Raw genomic sequence first — 21536 nt, 5'->3', positions numbered from 1 at the left:
AGAAGGGAATGCTGAGAAAGGTAGTTGCCTACTCAATATCAAACCCTTAGTAAAATCTGACCACACTTATTGCCTATGGCCACGGTACTGGGAGGAGTAAAGGGCAGTGGGGGTGGGTATATTATGCAAAGTGGTACACTGCAGAAGAAGGACAGGAGCCCATGTGAAATACAGACTGATGGTGGAGAACTAAACAGATCTTGGAGGCAGAGACAACTAAGAGAATACGAATCACCAGAGATGGGGCCCCTGGGTGGCTCAGTCGGTTAAATGTTGGACTTCCGCTCAGGTTGTGATCTCTGGGTTTGTGAGGTGAAGCCCTATGTCAGGCTCTGCACCAACAGCTCAGAGCCTGGAGCCTGCTTCGGATTCTATGTCTCCCTCTCTCTCTGCCCCTCCCCCGCTTGCATTCATGCTCGCTCTCTCTCTCTCTCTCTCAAAAATAAAAAATAAAAAAAGAAATGAATCATCAGAGATGTTGGGATTGGGGTCACAGGTTTTCCCTTCATGTGGGATGAGTGAGCCAATCCTGTTTAAATATTAAAGGACAAATTAACCCAACAGGATAAAGAACTTAAGGAATATCCAGTCAGAAGAAAGTTAAATTACATTTTTCTTGGCTCTTGTAAACAATACTACATTGAACACTATTGTAGTTAAATATTTGCCAGAAAAAAATACTTAAGTTTTTCTTTAAGTTAAATGTTAAAAATGGAATTGCTGAGTCCAAGAGAGTATACATTTTTACAGCTTCTGATACATATTGTGAAACAGCCCTGATAAGGTTTTAATAATTATTAGTTTACCATAGTACTAACAGGGTATGATGGTTCTCTTTTCCCCATTATTTCACCAATATTGGTATATGTTCTCCCCATTTCACAAGAGTGCTAAATAAGGCCTTCCCATGTTCATGGGGTATTGGAACTGGAACCAGAGTCCACAGCTTTCTGACTCCCAAGTCCTGAGCTGGTCTTCATCTGTCACTGGGGATGTTCGACCTTTAGAAGACTCAGCCTGCATCTACTTTGACCCTGTTACTCCGCTACTTAACTGCCAGATCTTAGGTTAAAGTGCAAACTCTTTTCAGTGGGTTGGGAGCCCTTCGAATTCGAATCCCCGTTTGTTTTTTTATCCTTTCCCTACCTTGAACTTTAAATTCTCACCATAGAAAATTTCTTTAAGTCCTCAAATGTACTTTGCTGTCTATTTTGCCTCAGGGCCTTTGCACCTGTTCTTCTCTTTCCTCCCCCCACCCCCTTTGCCTGGGTAACTTCTATTTATCCTTCAACAGCAATTCCTTTATGACCTTCATATTCTGAGTTATGTACCCCTAGCATGCTACTTCCCTCCTGATAGTACCTATTAACTGTGTTGTAATTCTTGTCTAATTATTTGACTTCTCCATTAGCCGTTAAGCTATGTAGGACAAGATCCGTGTTTATAAGACCCAAGATCAGTTCTTGCTGAGTAGTGTATTCCTCTTTAGACTAGACAGGTACACTCCAGGTTATTAAAACCCCAAACATTTTTGAGGGTTTCATAAACAGGCTACCTCACTCCTCTATGTTTCCTGCTTGGTGTATGTGGGCATTTTGAGTACACTATTTTTGCAACAAACGTATTTCCTGTTAATGCCAGGAAGAACCTCTCAATATTAAGAGCTGTCCAACAATAAGGTGGGCCCTCTCTTGCTTGGTGTTGTAAGAAGAGCTTCCGCATGTGCTTCTTAGTAACAACCACTACTCCCAACGCGTCTGGAAGGGTCAGAGGTCAGGAATGAACCCGCTGCCCTAACCAGCCCACCCCACAGGTGCCAGAGGGCTCTGAACGTGTGTAGAGCCAAAGTGAACTAAACCGCTGTCTTGGCAACAGACAACTTCCTAAGACTCGACAACCTGCTTCCAGCCCGGCCAAAGGCTTGCCACTCTGAGGCAAATGTCACGGTGGTGGAGTTGTCTTAATGAGAAGGCATGCTTGCTTCTCTTCTGGGGGAGTTTCCTAGAGCGATGCTCTTAGAAACTCCTTGGCAGGAATCCTGAGCCAGGCTTGGCATTGACAGCGTCCTCCTGCTGGCATTAACAAGCCTCTTATTTAAATGTAAATGAGCTCTCAGTGCCAGTTTGTGAGCGAAACACATCGCTTGTGTTAAACCAGAGCTGGGAATGCTACAACACACCAAATGTCGGCTTGGTTTCCACTTCCCCACCACATCCGCAGTTCTGAGTAGAGCTCTCTGTGCCTTGTCTTCTGCAGAGTCGGGAGTCCTCAGACAACAGAGAGAATTTGTGGAGGGAGTCCAGGGCCCTATTTATAGCCCGAAATATTCTTGATTATGACCTTGATCAAGCTACTTAAGGTTACCCCCCCCCAAAAAAAAAAACAAAACAGGAAATGGTAAAATTGGGATCACACATCAAATTAGAATCAGTCACCAAAGGGCCCCACAAGATCCGTCGGGCCCGGCAGAGGATGTGAGGTGCCCCTTCTGCTTTGCTGGCTGTGTCAGTCGGTCCTACTTTCCTTCGGAGCCTTCCTATGTTGTAGTTACTCCGATCCTTGTGCACGCTCTCCTCCTGGCGTGGTTCTGTTTCCACCCAAATACATACCGTTTGGTGATCTTGCCTGATGTCTGGTCCCAGTTAGCCATCTGCTTCCCCACTCTGTTTCCTGGCCCTTATTTGTCCATTATTATATTCCATTTCCTGTTCTGGCATTTCCCTCCTCATTTCAGATCTTTCTGGAGTTGACTTGTGCTCCTCTGGTATCTGAATCCTAACTGTTTCTTCCCCAGAAGCCCCAGTGGCTGGCATTTTTAGAGCATGTGTAACGCTACAGGTGTGATTGTTTCTGTTTGCCTGCGTCTGCCACAGTTGAACTATGCTTGCACCTTGAGGCTAAGGCTTGAGTTCTATCTATGTTGGTAGCCCCACATCCTAGCCCAGTCTTAATGAGTAAATAAATGAAGGGGTGCAGAGAGTAGGGAAACCCTATTTCCCCACTAGGATCCTGACATGAAGGCCACATAAGATTTGGTTCCATTTCACCATCCTTTGGACTGGCATGATATCTTTAGGCAAGGGTTCATTTTCACAAAATTTATGGCTTCTAAACAACTGAGTTAGCCTCTAGGGTGTGCTATAAACAGAAAACATACTTATGGGGGCCTTCCTTGAGCAGCACAGTCAGCTGCATTCAGTAAGAGATGCAACATGATATTTAAAAAAGCTCCTGACAAGGGCGCCTGGGTGGCTCAGTTGGTTAAGCGTCCGACTTCAGCCCCGGTCATGATCTCACAGCTGACGAGTTCGAGCCCTGCGTCGAGTTCTGTGCTGACACGGAGCCTGGAGCCTGCTTCAGACATGTGTCTCCCTCTCTCTCTGCCCCTCCCCTGGTCATGTTCTGTCTCTCTCAATCGCTCTCAAAAATAAACAAACATTAAAAAAAAAAAAAAGCCCCTGACAGACCACAGGTAGTTTTACCTATTGTAAAAGGTACCCAGGATGCTTTGAATTTAGCAAAAGTGCCTCTGTTACAGAGGAGAAGTGTGGTCATCAGCTTTGCTGTCCTAACATCTAAGTCTCTGTGCTGCTTCGGCCCAGGTCCTCATAAAAAGTTACGTTTTTGACTGCCGAGCCCAGTCTAAAGTAGCATGACACGGCATCCCACTCCCCACTGGTGCCAGACTTGGCTGGCGGCTAGTGCAGGGGGAGACGGTTCAGAGTATCATGGTGCCTGCTGTCCCCAACCATTCCTAAGGCTGGCTTGTGGCTCCTGTGGACAGAAGGGCTGGAGGCCCCTTGATCTGGAGGATTTGCACACATTTTCTCCAGACTGAGCATAGACATAAGGCATGGGGGAGGGAGGAGACGCTTTCCTTCCTTCTTCGGGAAGCCAGGGACGGTCTTGCATTCTGCAGACTGGAAACCGTGCAGACAGAAGCCCTGGCACCAGACTTGATGTTCTCCCGATGGTGGCTAGAAGCGGTGGGTCTCCACAATTGATTCTGCAGGAATCCAGTTATGGACGAGTGAGAGTAGAGGCAGAAGATTAGAGCTGATGAGTTGTGGCTGTTGCTGACACTGTGCTTTGTGGGTCCATGTGAATATCTTCCTTGGAGACTCCCAGCTAGAGATGGGAGAGATCTTAAGGAAAGCCAATTTCTTCCTTGAAAGGAAACATCCGCTTCCTTGAAATATTGTCTTCCCCTGTGAAGTGGACATAGGAAGTGATCTATTGTTCTTCAGTTGTCTTCCTTTAAGGAGCTTCTGCATTATCTTCTAAGGGCAAAACCTCCAAGCAGGATGCTGCAGACATTTGCCAGGCATGCAAGGCAGTTGGTCTGGCAAGGAACCTCTGAGCGCTCCTGTAAACAAGGGCAAGAAGAGACTAGACACATTACCCCTTTACTTTGGTAGCCAGAGACTGGTCATGCCTGAGGCATTTCTCTTACCCGCCACTAGCAAAAGGACAGCATGGAAAGAGCCCCGGATTCTTTCCCTGGAGTCAGGAAACCTGGTGTTTAGTTCTGGCTCAGCCTCTCAGGCATAGTGCAATGCTGAGCAAATTTTTCCCCTCTGGAATTCGATTTTCTCATCTGTAAAATGAGGCAATTGGGCTAAATAAGCCCCAAGAAAATTATACCAAAGAACAGAGTAGAAAGCAGAGTTCATGAATTCATTCGTGTAACAAATATTAAGTGCCTGCTCTGTATCGGGTAATGTGTCGGGCTCTGCAGACAGAATAAAGAAGCAGAGCAGATGTGAGACTTGTCTGTACGGAAGTTTCAGCCATATAGATAAGACAGCCATTAACTATAGGATAAAAACAAAGAAAATCATGATGCTACTAAGGTGAGAGGAATGGCTCCCTGGACGTATAGATAGAAAAATGTAGGGCACTCTAACCAGTACGTGGACATCATGGTTCAGGATAGCAAGAATCTAGAAGGTGGCATGAGGAGAGAGTGTTTAAGTGTGCACAGTGGAAAGTTCCCGGGCAGGGCTAGGCAAGCCCTGATCACTGGGACAGAAGATGGCATTACAATGGCCAAGATAGGAGAGTTTTAGGAACTCACTCATCCAGTAAGAACTTGGTAGAAAAGACTATGTGTTGCTGGTCTCATTACTCCCCCTCTCCCCATACACATGGCAGCTAGCATGGAGCCTGGCTGCTCTGTGTATGCTTGTGGAATAAATACATTTTTCTCAGCTATGCAAAAAAGCAAGACTCAAGGGGTTACATGGATTGTACGAGGTCACCTAGTCTGCCAGCAGCTAGAGATAAGATTGAGATCTAATCTTAAAACCATACAGTGTGGTAAAACTATTCCTTTCATAGCTGCAACCTCAAAACAGACCCCTAAGCAACAATTTCGAGTGTGACAGAGGCACCAAGAGGAAGGATCGTCGGAAAGGCAGTGTTTCAGGAGCCACACACATCTATACATGTACATACACACATTTTCCTCCTCGGCCCCCCGTCACCTTCTCATTGATGTCAGGCTACAACTATTGCTTTGTTCACAGAGACAGAGAAGGAAAAGGACCTTGCCTGAGACAGCCTTTCTCTCCTGTGGTGCACTTTTTCTTCTCCTAAAGGGACATTGGAGAGAATGCTGTCTGGACGGCTGACAGCTAGGCGGTCATCAGATTTACTGTGTCAGTAGAGGAGGTCAGAGGCTAAGTGGAAAACTGTGTAGATGTAAAACATCCGCTTCCTTGAAATATTGTCTTCCCCTGTGAAGTGGACATAGGAAGTGATCTATTGTTCTTCAGTTGTCTTCCTTTAAGGAGCTTCTGCATTATCTTCTAAGGGCAAAACCTCCAAGCAGGATGCTGCAGACATTTGCCAGGCATGCAAGGCAGTTGGTCTGGCAAGGAACCTCTGAGCGCTCCTGTAAACAAGGGCAAGAAGAGACTAGAGAACTCACTTCCAGGAGGTCTGAGTGCAGCTGGGGCTCAGGCTGTCCCATTAGCCTTTGGCCTGGGGATTTGGAAATGGATTTCACATCGGTGGCGTTCATACTTGGACGAATACGGTGCAGCCTGGCCCCCGTTCCATGCCACTGGAACAGTCTAGGCCTCTTGCACTTTTCAAGATCAGAGAGGAAGCAACTTTGACCTGACAGCCTAAAAATCAATCCCATAGTTGTATTCTCCAGTTGCCTGCATGGCACAATTTAGCCACTTATTACCTGTGGCGTGTGTGTGTGTGTGTGTGCGTGTGTGTGTGTGTGTGTGTGTGTGTGTGTGTATATTCATCCTAGCCATACATCAACACTTCCACATATATATGCCCTTTACCCTAAATATTATTAAAGGAAAAAATGGTGGAAGGATGTCAGGTGGAGGCACACGAGAGATGTGATTCTGCAAGGCCACATATATATGTGGAAATGTTGATGTACGGCTAGGATGAGTTCACCCTAGGGTCAAGGTCTGTCTGCAGAGGACTGGAAGCTCTATGGGGTAGGTCAGCAGGTGAACTATTGACAGTAATGACTAAGAAACCTGCTAGGAGGGAAGGTTCCTAGGGGACAAGAGACAGTGGAGGTGGGTCCTCCTCCTTTAGGAAAGGAGAAGGGACCATGCTCAGGACCTTATACCCCTTTCTCTCTTGGTCTCTGTTGCTTCAACTCATTCCAGAGCTCAGAAAGGTGAGTGCTCATAATAAATACATAACCATGGTTTTGTTGAAGTCTGTAAGGATTAGGAGCCCCAGGCAGCTTCACTTTGGGGCCCATGGAACATCATTCCACAAAACATAGAGAAAGGCAGCACAAGATAGCTCTAATGCTTTGAGGGTGCATTTATGAGTAGTGTCGGCACCTTTGACAGCTACATGCACTTAAATTGGGGGCAGCAGCATGGAGGGTGTTTCCATAGTCTGTTGCCAGAGTCAACAAAAATAACGGGAAGAAGCAAAATGAAACATGCCAAATGATGCTGTGTATGGGAACACACGTGAGTCACTCCCTCGGGCTGCTCAGAAATAGTTTGAGAGAACTTTATAGGGGATTGTAGATATACAAGTGTGGATAAGGACCAGAACGGGACTGTTTGGGGACTAAAATCATGGCCCCACACTTTCTGCCAGTGTAGTGTGGTATATGGAAAGCATGGGATTTGTTATTATTACATCAAAGCTTTCAGTATAGTACCTAGCATATAATAGTCAATAAGTGTTATATAATATTATAAAAATTTCTAATACTGGCACATAAACACTGTGGATTGATTACTTTGTTCCAAACTATAAAACATAATCTTCACTTCGGAGGTATTTACCTTGTCTTCATATAAATTTTCATATATACGTTTTTCACATATATATATTCACACACATATGGAAATCCATGTCTGTATATCTATATCTAATATATATACATATAGTCTAATGGTTTCTGGAATGCATGTGTATATCCTCCAACTAGCACAAGAATCATGGCTCCTTCAGACGATCTATGAGGAAGATCAGACATGCTGTCTTATATTTCCTTTTGGAAGAATGTGATGAGCCTCGCAGAATCACAGCTCTCATGTGCCTCCACCTGACATCCTTCCACCATTTTTCCTTTAATAATATTTAGGGTAAAGGGCAAGCAAGGATGGTTTTCATGACAGTCATGTGGTTGTCACCATTTGAGGGTACTGATCTCCTTTCACCCAACATCTGCCTCTGGTTTGGTGGAAGGGGGAAGGGAATAAACCTTCCCGGTACATCAAAGATATCCTTCTCACATGTTTAGAAAAATTCCTAACACCTTCCCTTCTGTTTCCTACATACCCCTCAAAATAGTGGAAGCCATGGTGCAGAACTACACAAGGAATAAGGGCTGAGTGTTACTCAAGAACCACCATTTACTAACTCTGGCCACATCCACATCACTTAGCCCCTCCAAGCTTCAGCTTCTTCCCAGTAAAAGGAAGTAATGACACCAGCCCCCACTATTTTATAGGATTATTATAAAGACTGAACTAAACAGTGAATGTGAGTTTCCTTTGAAATCTATTGATAAATGCAAATTACTTCTGTTAGAGAAGATGTTTCACGAACACTTGTCCATTGTCTAGTACTACAAGGGTGTGCTGCTTCCTTTCCTATGGAGGTGCTCCTACCTGGTCATCCCATTCTTCTCATCAGGGTGACCAGGTCAACACTTAAAATCTGAGGACTGTGGATCCCCTCCTTGTATACTCTCCTACTGCACATGTACTAAAGCTAGGCCCCAATTATTTTTGTTAATGTTTATTTATTTTGAGAGAGAGAGGGAGAGAGAGAGCAAGTGGGGGACAGGCAGGGAGACAGAGGATCCAAAGCTGGCTCCGCACTCACAGCGCAAAGCCCAATGTGGGGCTTGAACCCACAAACCACGAGATCATGACCTGAGTCGAAGTCAGATGCTTAACCGCCTGAGCCACCCAGACGCCTGGGCTTCAGTTTTGAAGTGTAGGATACATTGTCAGAGTTAGCACAGTGCTTCCAGAGAGTCTGAGGACTGGGCTTTCCCCCTAGGTTCCCATGTTTACCAGTTCCTTGGTGCTTTCCTGGCTAAGAAGGAAAAGGTGTCAGTTTGGATCCTGCCATTGTGTGATTCCCGATGTGTCACTTCCTAACTCGATTGCCTTGACTTTCCCAGCTACACATTTCTGACCTTCCTGTATTCACCAGAGTAGTGCCACATCTGCATCTCTTTACCAGAAAAGTTGTATTGCTAATTTCTCTAAATTATTTGGACTTGATCTGTTTTGTAAACTGTAGCCGATCTCTGATACCCTTGGTTCTTACATGTGGATTTTATGATCTCTTCTGGGAATTCATGTAACCAACTACAAAATGGGGGTACTGATACATTTTTAATTAACAGACGTTTGAAGTAATGGCTGTGTAAGTACCCATGTGAGGGATTATTCTTGTCAATGGTTTTCCCATCATGTGCTTAGAATGAATCTCAGTCTGACTGAGTCTTGCCAAGAAAACTCATAGGATAAGCTCTGCTTTACCAGCAAATATTAAGATGTGTCGACCTCAGATGGTTGATTAAGCTTTGGATTTCACTCAGAATCTGGCATCAAATCTATTTAGCTTTTTGAAGCGTACCCATTATAAACACTTGGAAGATTTTACTGGCCACTATGGCAAAGGTATAGTCCATCTCAGAACATACAGAATTTGGAATAATGAGTTAGTGGCCTCCCTATTGGTGTCCACACTCAAAAAAATGACTTATCTTTCACGGAACAACCAAGTAAGTACAGTACCAGATTCTTTCGAACAGTCTTCTGGAAACATGGCCTCCTATATCGCTTCTTGGCCTTTTGGCTAAGATCAAGTGTGGAAATCATGCCCTATGGCCACAATGAGACACTGTATTAACCAACAGATAGCAGTAGTGCTAAAGGAGAAAATCTGGGATCTTCAAGGTTAGTATATCTGGGCTCGTTTTCCTTGAGGCAGAGATAAGCCCTTGCACGTGAACTAAGTGTCTCTGGTCTTTTCCTCGTGCTACAACAGGAAAGTGCCCACAGTAAGAATGATCAAATTTCAGTTGTAGGAAAGATCTAAGAGGTCAAACGGTTCCACTTTTCCTGGCAGCTGGAATCCGCTCTAAAACACGTCTTCTGAAGAATTGTTGAGCCATTGCTTGATTATTTCCGGTGATGGGAAACTCACCTCTGATGAGCTCTACTGTTGAACAACTTTACAAAATGTCACTATTTTTATGCGGAGCTATAATTGACTTGAATTTCTACTCATTGGTTCTACTTACATCCTCTGATGCCACAGGGAAGTCATTTCAACAAATCCGTCCCCTTTCCAATGGCATAATGAACATTCCCTCTTAAGGAAGAGAATGAACTTTCCACTGACTCCTACCAATATGCTAAATTCTACCATTACCTCCCATCAGCTTCACTATCATTGTATGGGGTTGGAATTACCCACTACAACCTCAAGCTCAGAGAGGTGGAATTCTGCAGGGTCACCCAACTTGAAGGTGACAGGTCAGGAATTCAAGACCAGTCCTGGGAATCCCAAATGACTTTCCATCATTTTCTGCTGCTTCCCAGCCAAGGATCCCGGCAAGACCTCTCTCAATGCTCCTTTCACATCGCCCACCTTAAAACATGGAAAACGAGAGAAGGCACCTACATGAAGTGGCAGTCTTGGCTGCCCATCTTGGTGCCAGAGACTCTACAGTGTGAGGTTACTTTCAAAATCTGAAGGTCTAGCACCAGGCAGGAAGTTCAGACGCAAAACACTGCTCTGAGGCCAGCTCGCAGGGTTTCATTTCAGAGCCACGCTGCTGCTCTACGAGGCAGCAATCATTCGGTGGCAATATATTCAAGAGACAGTTAAAAAATATCTCTTCCCCATTTACTGCTTTAGAAACAGAATCCACTGCCTAATTGAGAATCCTTTCTGCCTAATTACTCCATTCCCAATTTTTTTTTTAAGCAGCAGAGTTGCTGTGGAATTATGTACTGTATAATTTCATCATTTAGCAATATGTAAATCAGGAGAAGAAAGGAAGAGGAAGAGAGCGATAGGAGACGCTGATCATCGTCTGAATTTGTGTGTGCAGAAATGGGCAGCAGGGCACGTGCCGACAAGGAAAGACCCACCCCCTTGGCAGAGCTGGGTGTGAGTTCCAGTTGCCCCATGGAAGAGCTCTGCACCGCAAGGCAAAACCACACCGGCTTCCTGAGCCTCAGTTTCCCTTTCTGTCACATTTTGCACATGAGTTCCCAGCAGCCATCCTTCACAGTCCCTGGCTCAGAGGAATGTCCTGACAATAACCCGGTGACTGAATGCATGAGAACCTGGTCCCCGTCATGGAACCGTTAGCAGGATGAAGTGAGGTGATGGGCATGTAAACGTTGAATAAACTACAAAATGCTGATGGTGTGTAGAGAGCTTTAGGTGCTAACAGAGAAAATACTGTTAAATTCCCTGAATCAGAAAACACCTTCCAATGCCTTGTTTGTCGATCAAACGGTTGGCTTCTTTAGAAGTAAAACGGCAGTGTTCCAGTGTGCTAGTGTCTGTCACAGATGAAGTCACTTTTAATCCCCCTGCCTGTCCTGCCATGCTCTGCAGAGGACAAAGTGGTGGACTTGAACTGGTCTTTTTCGGTGAGTTTAGAGAAAATCAAGTTGTACACCCTTTGTCCCCTGGAGGCTGTCTAGATCTGGGACTCATGGGGTGGGTTTTCCCCTGGGGCGCTGTCCTCCCTGGCACTGCTCTCCTAAGGGGCCTCGCCTATGTCTAGCCCACTTGCTTGGGTGGAAGCATCCTGTGGCTAGACCATAAGGCTATCACACTCACTCCCAGACTCTGGCTTCAATCCCCACCCCCTGCCACACCCAATAGCATCTTTGCTGTGGGATGTGCTCTGAGAGACCTGAGATTGCATTCTTCCCCACTCCCTGAGAGAAAGGGCTCTTATTTCCGTGTTGCTCATCAGTTCAGGTTGTCCCCACCAGGTCAGGGGAGATGCAGACCAGTCCCACCCCTTCCTAAGCAGAAAGTCCAGTTTTGACTGCCCCTGTGTCTTCCTGAGACACGGAGACACGGACTAGTTAAGACAAAGAATTAGACTCGGTAGGCACCTGGGTGGCTCAGTTGGTTAAGCGTCCAACTCTTGATTTCAGCTCAGGCCATGATCTCATGGATTGTGAGTTTCAGCCCTGCATCCAGTGCCATGCTGAGACCTCAGAGCCTGCTTGGGATTCTCTCTCCCCCTCTCTCTCTGCCTTTCCCCTGCTCATGATCTCTCCCTCTCTCAAGATAAATAAATAAACTTTAAAAAGGGTTTAAAAGAAACAAATAAAGGTTTAGATTCAGGAGAACTGGAAAGGCCCCTCCTCTTCTGGGCTTCAATGTCTCCATCTCTTTGTAAAAAAAAAAAAAAAAAAAAAAAAATTACAAGTCGCTAATATCCAAGTACCCCTCCTCCACCTTCCTCCATAATGTTCTCTCTCTCTCTGTGACCACAGTCACTGGGCCTCACAGCCCAATGTTTTGGCACAGTTGGACTGTTCTTGCCTTGGCAGAGGGAAGAATGAAATGTCAGCATAGAAGACTCAGGCAGTGCAGACTGAAGAATTTGTCTTCCGAAACAGTTTTTCATACAGAGCTTTAAATACAGAGCTTTATCTTTCCAGAGGCCAAGATGCAGTGAGGTGCAGTGAGAAAGCAGAGGACTCGGGATCGAGGGAACTGGACCCTCTACCACAGCCAAGCTGTGTGACCCTGGGCAAGTCACGTTACCCCTCTCAGCTTTGAGTTCTCTTGCCTGTGAAATAAGATGTCAGTACCTTTTCCCATAGGTAGTGGTAGAATCAAAAAAGAAAATGTACTTTAAACTACAGTCCTCAACAAATACAAGGGATGTTAATTGTCGTTAACTTTCCATAGGCTTGAGAAAGGATTAGGTCACCAACTACATCAAAAAGCAAGCCACTCTAACAACGATGGGCTCTTAAATTTATATTTCATTTTAGAATCTCCAAAGCCATCAGAGGTATACAGAAGGAATGTGCAATTGGTCAGTGAGGAGAGCCAGAATTTTCTTAAAAATCGTAATACAAATCATTATTTTTATTAGAAACCATCTAATCAGCTTACTTAGAAATGTTCTTACTCCCTAACCTTCCTCTAGTGTATAGTTAAACCACTCAACAAAGATTGAGTACCTAGAATATGGCAAATGCAAAATATGAAGCTACTGATGGACCAGACAGGCAGAGTTCCGGCCCTCAATCTGTTGGTATTCCATCCAGTAGGGGAAACAGAAAGTAAGCACTAAGCAAATACAGCCAGAATTTTACATACTCTATTGGTGCTATAACAAATCTAAAATAAGGTGATGGGGATATTTTATAGCTTGGATAGTCAGGGAAGACCTGTATGAGAAGGTGATACTTAAGTAGAAACTTGAATGATGAGAGAAGTCAGTCATGGAAAAATTTGCTCAAGGGCACAGAGCTAATCAGAAATGGACCCAGGCCTACCATCCAAGACTTGAGACTTCCTTTCCTGTGCTCACTGACCCATGCTGGTTTTCCTCCTGAATCCTGAGTCCTCACCTCTGCCCAGTTTGCCAAGATCCACCTGCTTCTGGCTCATATTCTCCCCTCTTCGGTGTCTAAGATGCCTTAGCTCTCCCATCCGTGGGTCAAGGCTGAGTTGTCCTTAACCTCTCATGGGCTATCGGTTCAACAGAATCATACAGGAATCATTATTCTAAATCTCTCTGCTGAGAGTCACAAGTCATTAACACAACGAATTCAACAATAACTGACTATGTTCCGGTCACTTGAAAGGTATCCATGGGGGGCGCCTGGGTGGCGCAGTCGTGGCGCAGTCGGTTAAGCGTCCGACTTCAGCGAGGTCACGATCTCGCGGTCCGTGAGTTCGAGCCCCGCGTCGGGCTCTGGGCTGATGGCTCAGAGCCTGGAGCCTGTTTCCGATTCTGTGTCTCCCTCTCTCTCTGCCCCTCCCCCGTTCATGCTCTGTCTCTCTCTGTCGCAAAAATAAATAAACGTTGGAAAAAAAAAAAAAGGTATCCATGGGAGGTAATTTAGGAGTTTAGTAATAAGAAATCCCTGCCCACAAGAATGTCACAAAAAGTGCACTTTTTAAAGGGAGAGAAGGGAACAACCTAAGTGCACAAACAACCATTCTTAACCAATTTATCCTGTGTTTATAGAGCACTGACTGTGTGCAAATCATTATGTCAGATTTTAGCATGCTAACAGAAATTGATCAAGCACTCTCAGGAAATTCTGGTTTTGGAGGGGTAGAGAGCCTTAAATACACAGGTGATTATAATACAAAATAATATATACATCAGGTGAGAGTCATAAAAGAAATACAACCACTGGTAAGGGAAAAATATGATTTCCTTGAAGGTGAACCATGGAAGACTTCCCAGAGGAGGGGGCATTGGAGCCAATCCATTTTGAACTGAAGGAGAAAAGAGCAATCTAAGTGGAAGGAGGGTAATAACTCATGGAGACAGGAAAGTAGAAGGAGGATCTGGCTGGAACATGTGTGTATGGAAGGAAATAAGTCCACCCCCTGCAGAGCTGTTTCTTACTTATTCTCTCTGCCTCTGCTCACAGGCCTGAGCCCCACATAGGCCAACTTTGATCACAGGTATACAGGGGCACTGTTCTTGTTCCTTTGAAGACAGCACCCACAATTGCTCCCTCATTGTGACATGTGGAAATGTCATGTTGAGAACCACTTGCCTGGGGAGACTAGTGGGTCTTATTGTTACACTTCCTTCAATAGTAAGAACTGGAATTTATGCCATGTGAGGGCAATTCTCAGAACTCATTTTAAAAACTTGTGTCAGCTGTGACCCTTACACTGGACAAATGGATGGCAGCCAGATATAAGGGGCTCTGATCTCTCAGTTAAGGTTCAGTTCTGAAACTGCACCTGCCTGCTGCCGTCTCTACCTGGAATCCCTCCAGCACCTTGAACTCAACAGCCTGTGCTGAACTCACCCCCTTCCTTCCTCAAATCTGTACCTTTTTGGCTAATGGTTCATCTAATTAACAGTCGAGACACAAGGGTATCGATTCATGTTATTGCATTTCTATCTCCGTCTCTTCCAGATTTCTCATCTCTCCATATAGTTGGCAAATCCTGACAAATTTACTTCTCTAGCGTCTCTAAGTCTTCCCCTCTTTTCCAGCCCCATTACCAATGGCTTAGATCATATCTAGTGGTTTGACTATTACGGTAACTTCATAGTGGTTGCCTTGCCGTTTCTTGCACATCCTACCTCTCTTGTACATCATTCATGCTGTTACTAGAATGATCTTCTGGAGAGACAGGACATTTCTAAAAACTGTTTGAGATCTCCCTCTACATGAAGAACACAAAAGGTGCCTGGGTTAAGAGTCCAATTTCAGCTCAGGTCATCTCACAGTTCATAAGTTTGAGTTCCACATCTGTCACCACAGAGCCTGCTTCAGATCCTCTGTACCTCTCTCTCTCTCTGCCTCTCCCCCACTCTCTCTCTCAGAAATAAATAAACATTAAACAAACAAACAAAGCACAGAAGGTTTCAGTCTGACTTAGATGATATCCTCTGTCATGCCTCCCAGTTCTTCCCTGCCACATATTCCTACATTTGACTTTCACCAGATTATTTTCACCATTTCTCTGCCCCCCACCCCACTTTTGTTGTTGTTGCTGTTGTTGTACAAAATCCTATCTATCCTTCAGGACCAGTCCAAATGCTGCCTCCTTTGTAATGCCCAGTTGGGCCTCTTTTTGGAATTCATCATAGCTTTCTTTGTACGTCCAAAGCTTCTAAGTGTTCCTTCATGGGGTGGTCCCAATGGTGGCCGCATCCTAATCCCCAGAACCTGTGACCATGTTATCTAACATGGCAAAAGGAACTTTGCAGATGCAATTAAGAATCGTGAAATAGGGGGCATCTGGGTGGCTCAGTCAGTTAAGCATCTGACTCTTGATGTCAGCTCAGGTCTTGATCTCAGGGTCATGAGTTCCAGCCCGAGTTGGACTCCTCTGGGTGTGGAGCCTACTTAAAAAAAAGAAGGAGAAGGAGAAGGAGAAGGAGAACCTTGAAATGGGAACATTATTACACTGGATTATCCATGTGGGCCCGGTGTAATCACGGGTTGCTTATAAAAGGAAGGCAGCAGGTTGGAGAGGAGAGAAGCCGCTATATGGCTGGCTTCAGAGATGCAGGATGGGGGGCTAGAAGCCAAGGAATGCAGCCAACCTCTAGAAGGTGGAAAAGGTAAGGAAAGAAATTCCCCCCCAGAACTGCTAGAAAGAACGCAGCCTTGTGGGCCCATTTTAACCTTCTGACCTCCAGAACTGTACGATAATAAGTTTGTGTCATTGTAAGTCACTAAATCTGTGGTAATTTGTTAAAGCTGCAATAGGAAATTAATATGCTTTCCTCAGCGTTTATTTATTTTTTGTCTGGTACTATCTTATCCTTCATCATACTCTCAATTCTTGAAAGCAACAATCAATTAGATCATCTTATCCCCTGGAGGCACCTGGGTGGCTTAGTTGGTTAAGTGTCTGACTTCAGCTCAGGTCATGATCTCAGGGCTCCAGAGTCTGAGTCCCACATCGGGTTGTCTGCTGTCAGCACACAGCCCACTTTGGACCTTCTGTACCCTTCTCTCTGCCCCTCCCCTGCTCATGCTCTCTCTCTCTCTCTCTCTCTCTCAAAACTAACTGATCATTAAAAAAAAAATTGTCTTATCCCCTGGGTGTCTAATGCAGGGCTTTGACATACAGAACCCCGATATGCCTTTGAATTAAATGTCTTCTTTGGGGTATTTAAATCTAAGTCAACAATCTTTTGGGTGAAGTCTCAGAACTAGACTGACACTGTCGTCCCTGTGAATCCAGGTGGGCTGGAACTGATACACAGGCATCATTTCGGGTGGTTGGTATTTTTTATCAGGTTAGTAATGTTGCCAAGGCCTAATGGGCAGAGGAAGGCAGCTGTGTGGCTTTTATTAAGTAGCCCCTCTCGGTGATGCCTTGGGGCTTATGCTGCTGTTTAACCTTGTGTCATTCAGACTCCACATTGTGGTTCTCACTGACTTTTCCAAGAAGTAAATATTGGTGGTAAATATTACCACGAGGAGATACACAGACACCAAGTTCTTGGCATGAAGGAGCAGGTCATTTCGGTTAGGAGTTGTGCTCAACATACACCCCTAATCTCAAAGAAGGTTTCCTCTTGACGTAATCCTATTCTTACTATTTGTTGGTTTGTTTATTTTTGAGAGACAGAGAGTGAGCGGGGAGGGGGGCAGAAAGAGAGGGGAGACCTGAGGATCCAAAGCGGGCTCTGCACTGACAGCAGAGCCTGACACAGGGCTTGAACTCATGAACTGTGAGATTCCCGACCTGAGCTGAAGTTGGATGCTCGACCGACTGAGCCACCCCGGTGCCCCCTGATGTATTCTTCTATTCATTCCTTCATGCATGCATGGATTCCACATGTTTTGAACAACCTATGTGCCTGGCAATGTAGCAGGCACCGAGGACCCAGAGAGGTAGAAGATCAAGTCGTGGATATCCAGGAGTTCCCATCAGAGCAGGGGAGGGGACAAACCAGAGATGTAAACATGATCTTGAAGAGCAATTCTGTACATGTGTCTACTCAGTGGCTTATTTATTCTTCTCCTCTATTGGTTCTGTGCTTCTATCATGCAGTTGAGGACAAGGCAACTGTGAATGTTGTCCATTCTGTGCTCAAGGCCCAGAGACAGGCATCTCCCTTTTTACAAAAATTTTTTAAGTTTATTTATTTTTGAGAGAGAGAGAGAGAGAGAGAGCATGAGCAAGAGGAGGAGCAGAGAAAGAGGGAGGGGGAGAATCCTAAGCAGGCTCCCCACTGTCAGCACAGAGTGTGATGTGGGGCTCGAACTCGGGAACCAGGAGATCCTGACCTGCAGTGAAAGCCAGAGTTGGACGCTTAACTGAGTGCTCAGGAGCCCAGCATCTCCCTTTTTAAAGTGTTCCTTGTAAATCACATTCCCCATCTCTGACATTCTGGATTCCTCATTCAACAGCATGGCCTTTCAACGTCCCCTTGCCCAGAAGGCACAATGATATGCGTGCCTTCCAAAGGGAAATCAGTATCCCTCTTTATTGGGCTTAGCCCAGGCCCAACTTATTCAGCTTTCCTCCTCTACTCTCCGATCTCTGAATCCTGGCTGCTCTGCCACTAAATGATCGTATGATTTGAGCAACTCACTCCTAGTCTCGGGGTCTTAGCTTCTTTCTGTAAAATGGGTGTGCTTTGCCATTCCTGCTCTGCCTGCCTCCTGTGGGTTTTGTGAAAAGCAAATGCAATAATGAATATTAAAGAATTCTAGCAGACTCAAAACTGTTTTTGTCTGTTAGCTGTCCTTAATAGTAGTTATTATAATATTTATGCTTATAATTAGTGCTGCTATTCTTATTATTTTTATCACTATTATTATCGTGAGAGAGTTTTAGCTGCTTCTAAGACTCAGGCAGCTGTCAATCACCATGTGAACACAAACTGGCTAAAGTAGAATGCATTTTGAAGCTCCTCATACAGAGCCATGGCCCTGCTTGTAGCTGCATTTCCCACTGCCTTCTCTCTCTCAGGATCAGTCTGGCCAGATTCTACCTGTTATGAAAGTGTCCACTGGGGAGGAGATGACCCAGTCCTGAGCCTCCCCCAGCCATGGTCCTCGCTCCCCCACCCAGACGGAGCATATGCCTTGGGCCCACAGATGACCATTTGTTCCAAGAGCACTTCCTTGGTCCCCTGGCATTGAATCTTACCTGCACTGCAGACCTTGCTGACTTTAGCATCGGCCACATAGCTTTGCCGGTGTCCTTTGTGGCAGGGCTGGTTCAGACCTATTTACCTTCTCAGCGCCTCGGGCGGTAGTGGAGGCCAAGATGGGGCTTCATGAAGTTATGAACTTCTCTTCTCTGACATCTCTAGTCGCTGCTGGTTCCTCAAAGATACCTTTGCTCCTGATTAATTACAAGTCCCAGATTGGCCTCTTTAATGGCTTCCACTCTCCCTGGTTGATGAACTACAATCAAGGAAGTTGCACTGCTCTTTGTAATGCTGCGGCTTAGCAACAGACATTCTCTGTTATTCACCACTGGAACAAAGTGCACAAAAGGCAACTGATGAGAGTGTGGGTACTCTCTGGATGAGTGATAACTCCCGATTACAGTGGTCCCTGGATGGGGGTCCAAACACTGAGACAGCTGGGTCTCAGGCCCCCCACTTATGGACTGGGTGGCAACTCCTTGTCCTCTGTGTCTTCCATAAAATAGGCATACCCAAACATTCCTCACAGTTATCATGGCATTACATGGGTAAGCGTGAGTAAATAATTACACAATGCCATGCAACAATCAGGTAATATTAGAAGATATGTTCTATATGATTTTAGGGCTAAAAATAAGATAGACATACTTACTCCTTCTGGAGCCTTCCTCCTCCACGTCCCTACTAAGGGCAGAGCAGGGAGTGGGCAGCAGAGGGGCTTGTGAAGACCAAATAAGATAAAGCATGTGGAGTATGTGCTTGGGGTTCCAAGAGCTTGGTACTAATCACACCCAGTCACTTATTCAGTCTTCTTGCCTGAGTGCTCCCCTTTCTGAGCCCCAGTCCCACTACTAAAGCAAAACAAATACCAGTCAGAAAACCATTGGACTAGACTATTTCTGAAATCTCTTCCAGCTAGATAATAGAATACCTTAAATTGAAAATTTCTAAGAAATTGATTTTTTTTTTTCAATGAAAATTCCACCCTAGTCAGGTCCCTTACCAGTTAGTCAACAATTTGAGCAAATAATCTGCTCAGGGAACTCTACTGGTCAGTTTCTTTTTTCTTTTTTTTTTTTAATTTTTTTTTGAGAGCGTGAGCGGGGGAGGGGCAGAGAGAGAGGAAGACACAGAATCTGAAGTAGGCTCCAGAGCCTGATGCAGGGCTTGAACCCACACACCAGACCGTGAGATCATGACCGGAGCTGAAGTCCCAGACTTAACTAACTGAGCCATCCAGGGGCCCCTCTACTGGTCAGCTTCTGATTTGAGAAGCTCAGTCCCCAGCTTCACACCTTATCCATCTACAACGGGCAGAGGACAGCCCCGAAGACCTGGCCAGGGGCTCCTACTGTAACCCCGGGCAAGACGAGGCCTTATTTTCCTTATCAAACTAAAGGGCATGCACCCCATGCTCTCCGAGTCGGTTTTCAGTTTAAAATCCTATGCATCTAACTTCTTTGAGTCTCACTTCTAACAAGTCCCGGGCACAGAGAATCGGGCTGGCCTTGCGTGTATACTGAGAGGCGCCTTGTTAGAGCAGATGGAGTGTGTCTATCATGGCGGCGGCGTAACCAGTCTGGTCACTTCAGATGTCTCTCCAATTAACACTCATGGCGGCGGCCAACTGCTCAGGCAACAGAACATGCTGGTGGAGAAGATGGCGGGAACTTCTGGGCCCGCTGCCACACCTATTATCCGAGCCTCGGAGTGGGAGGGGCCAGCCAGACTTCTCAGTGTGGGGGCGGTAGGGAGAGGGGTGGTGAACACGGGAGGTGAAATGTGTGCGGGGAGATTTCTTTAGCTGTGGAGTCCTAGAAAGTTAGAAATGGAAAATGCTCATCTAGTCAAGGCCCTTACTATACGCTTTGGTTTCACTTCCCTTTCTTCATTCCCATTGTGCCGGATGCAGGTTACACTACCATGACCTCTTGCTTCTTGGAGTGATCTCCCTGCCTTCCATTTCTCTCCCCTTCCAAACCATGCCCTGTAAGACAGCCAGAGTGAGATGTCTAAAATACAAATGTGATTATGTTATCATCCTGCATTTTGGTGTTTCCTTGTTGCCTTCAGGGAAAACAAAACAAAACAAAACCTAACCTAAACCCTGTAGCCTGAAGCACACAGGTTCCTGGAGATCTGATTTGCCTAATCTCTTACTTCCTTTTCCCTTCTCACCCCACATTGTCTCATCATAGAAGAATTGCTTGAAATTCTTGAACCTACCAAACTCCTCTCCATATTCTTCCCTCTGCCTCCCTTCCTTTCTCTGTCTTGTGCTTGGCCTTTAGTATTCAACTTAGCTGTCCCCTCTGCTGGGACACATTGTAGAGCTACTCTGTCTGTATCCCCATGATAGCCAGGTAACTGCTAGAAAAGCATTTCCCTGCTGATAGGTAATTGTCCTTCCGTGTCCCTCTCTTTCATTCTACTGTGAGCTGACAGAGGGATGAGGATGTGCCTAATCCATTTCTTTTACAAAAGCAAAATTGACTTTGACATCAGATACCCTCGTGATTTCCAGAGTTAATTGGTCTTGATGTGGCTTTTGTGCCATTCCTTGAGCTTTGACCTTGGTCAAGGAGAACTTCATCAGAGAGTGAGCTCCTGGCGAATGTCAGTTGAGTGAATAAAGGATGCCCCCTCATTTCCCAGATGAGGAAACAGGCCTGGAAAGAGGAAGTGACCTACCAGCGCTCACATGGAGGGCAGGTCAGTTGGTGCCGGCTCTAGGGGATTCCTCTCTTGACTCCCAATCCATTGCTCATTCCACTACCCTATACTCTCAGACAGTTTCAACTTAATCCTCCTCTTGTGTGACAGAAAGGCAGAGTGCTCTCACTGGGGGTAGGGGTGGGGGTGTACACATAAAGGCAATCTTCAGTGTCGTCTGGATGTGCCACGTCTCCACACTCTTGTGGAATTACTAAACCTGTGGGCTGAATATTGAGAGACAACTGTGCAATAACACAGTCAGGTTGAGAAATAGTAGAGCAAAACCATTTCAAGTATGTCAGGAAGCCCAGAGGCTTGGCAAGACTGGGAAGTATTTAGAGTAAAAAGAAATCGTAATTATGATCCATACGTACTGATTTGGGTGTGGGTGTTATCTGTGGGTCTCACTGGCCTGACATCGGCCAAGAGTGGCCCAAAGCCTTCATCTCCCAAGCACGTCAAAATTCCCAGCCTGTGT

The 21536-nt window shown here is 45.5% G+C and overlaps 1 long non-coding RNA gene across 1 annotated transcript in view; it reads right to left on the bottom strand.

The window, feature by feature from the left end:
- Positions 1-19279, bottom strand: part of LOC128315217 (uncharacterized) — a 61782-nt gene extending 42503 nt beyond the window's left edge. The window contains exon 1 of the long non-coding RNA XR_008297751.1: positions 18340-19279. This is a non-coding gene — a long non-coding RNA (uncharacterized LOC128315217). The remainder of the gene's footprint in view (positions 1-18339) is intronic.
- Between the last annotated feature and the right edge of the window lie 2257 nt (positions 19280-21536).

Source organism: Acinonyx jubatus, chromosome C2 (genome assembly GCF_027475565.1).
Source record: "Acinonyx jubatus isolate Ajub_Pintada_27869175 chromosome C2, VMU_Ajub_asm_v1.0, whole genome shotgun sequence".
NCBI classification, from domain to species: domain Eukaryota; kingdom Metazoa; phylum Chordata; class Mammalia; order Carnivora; family Felidae; genus Acinonyx; species Acinonyx jubatus.
Note: the sequence above shows the minus strand (reverse complement) of the source record. Positions and strands in the feature narration are given on the sequence as shown.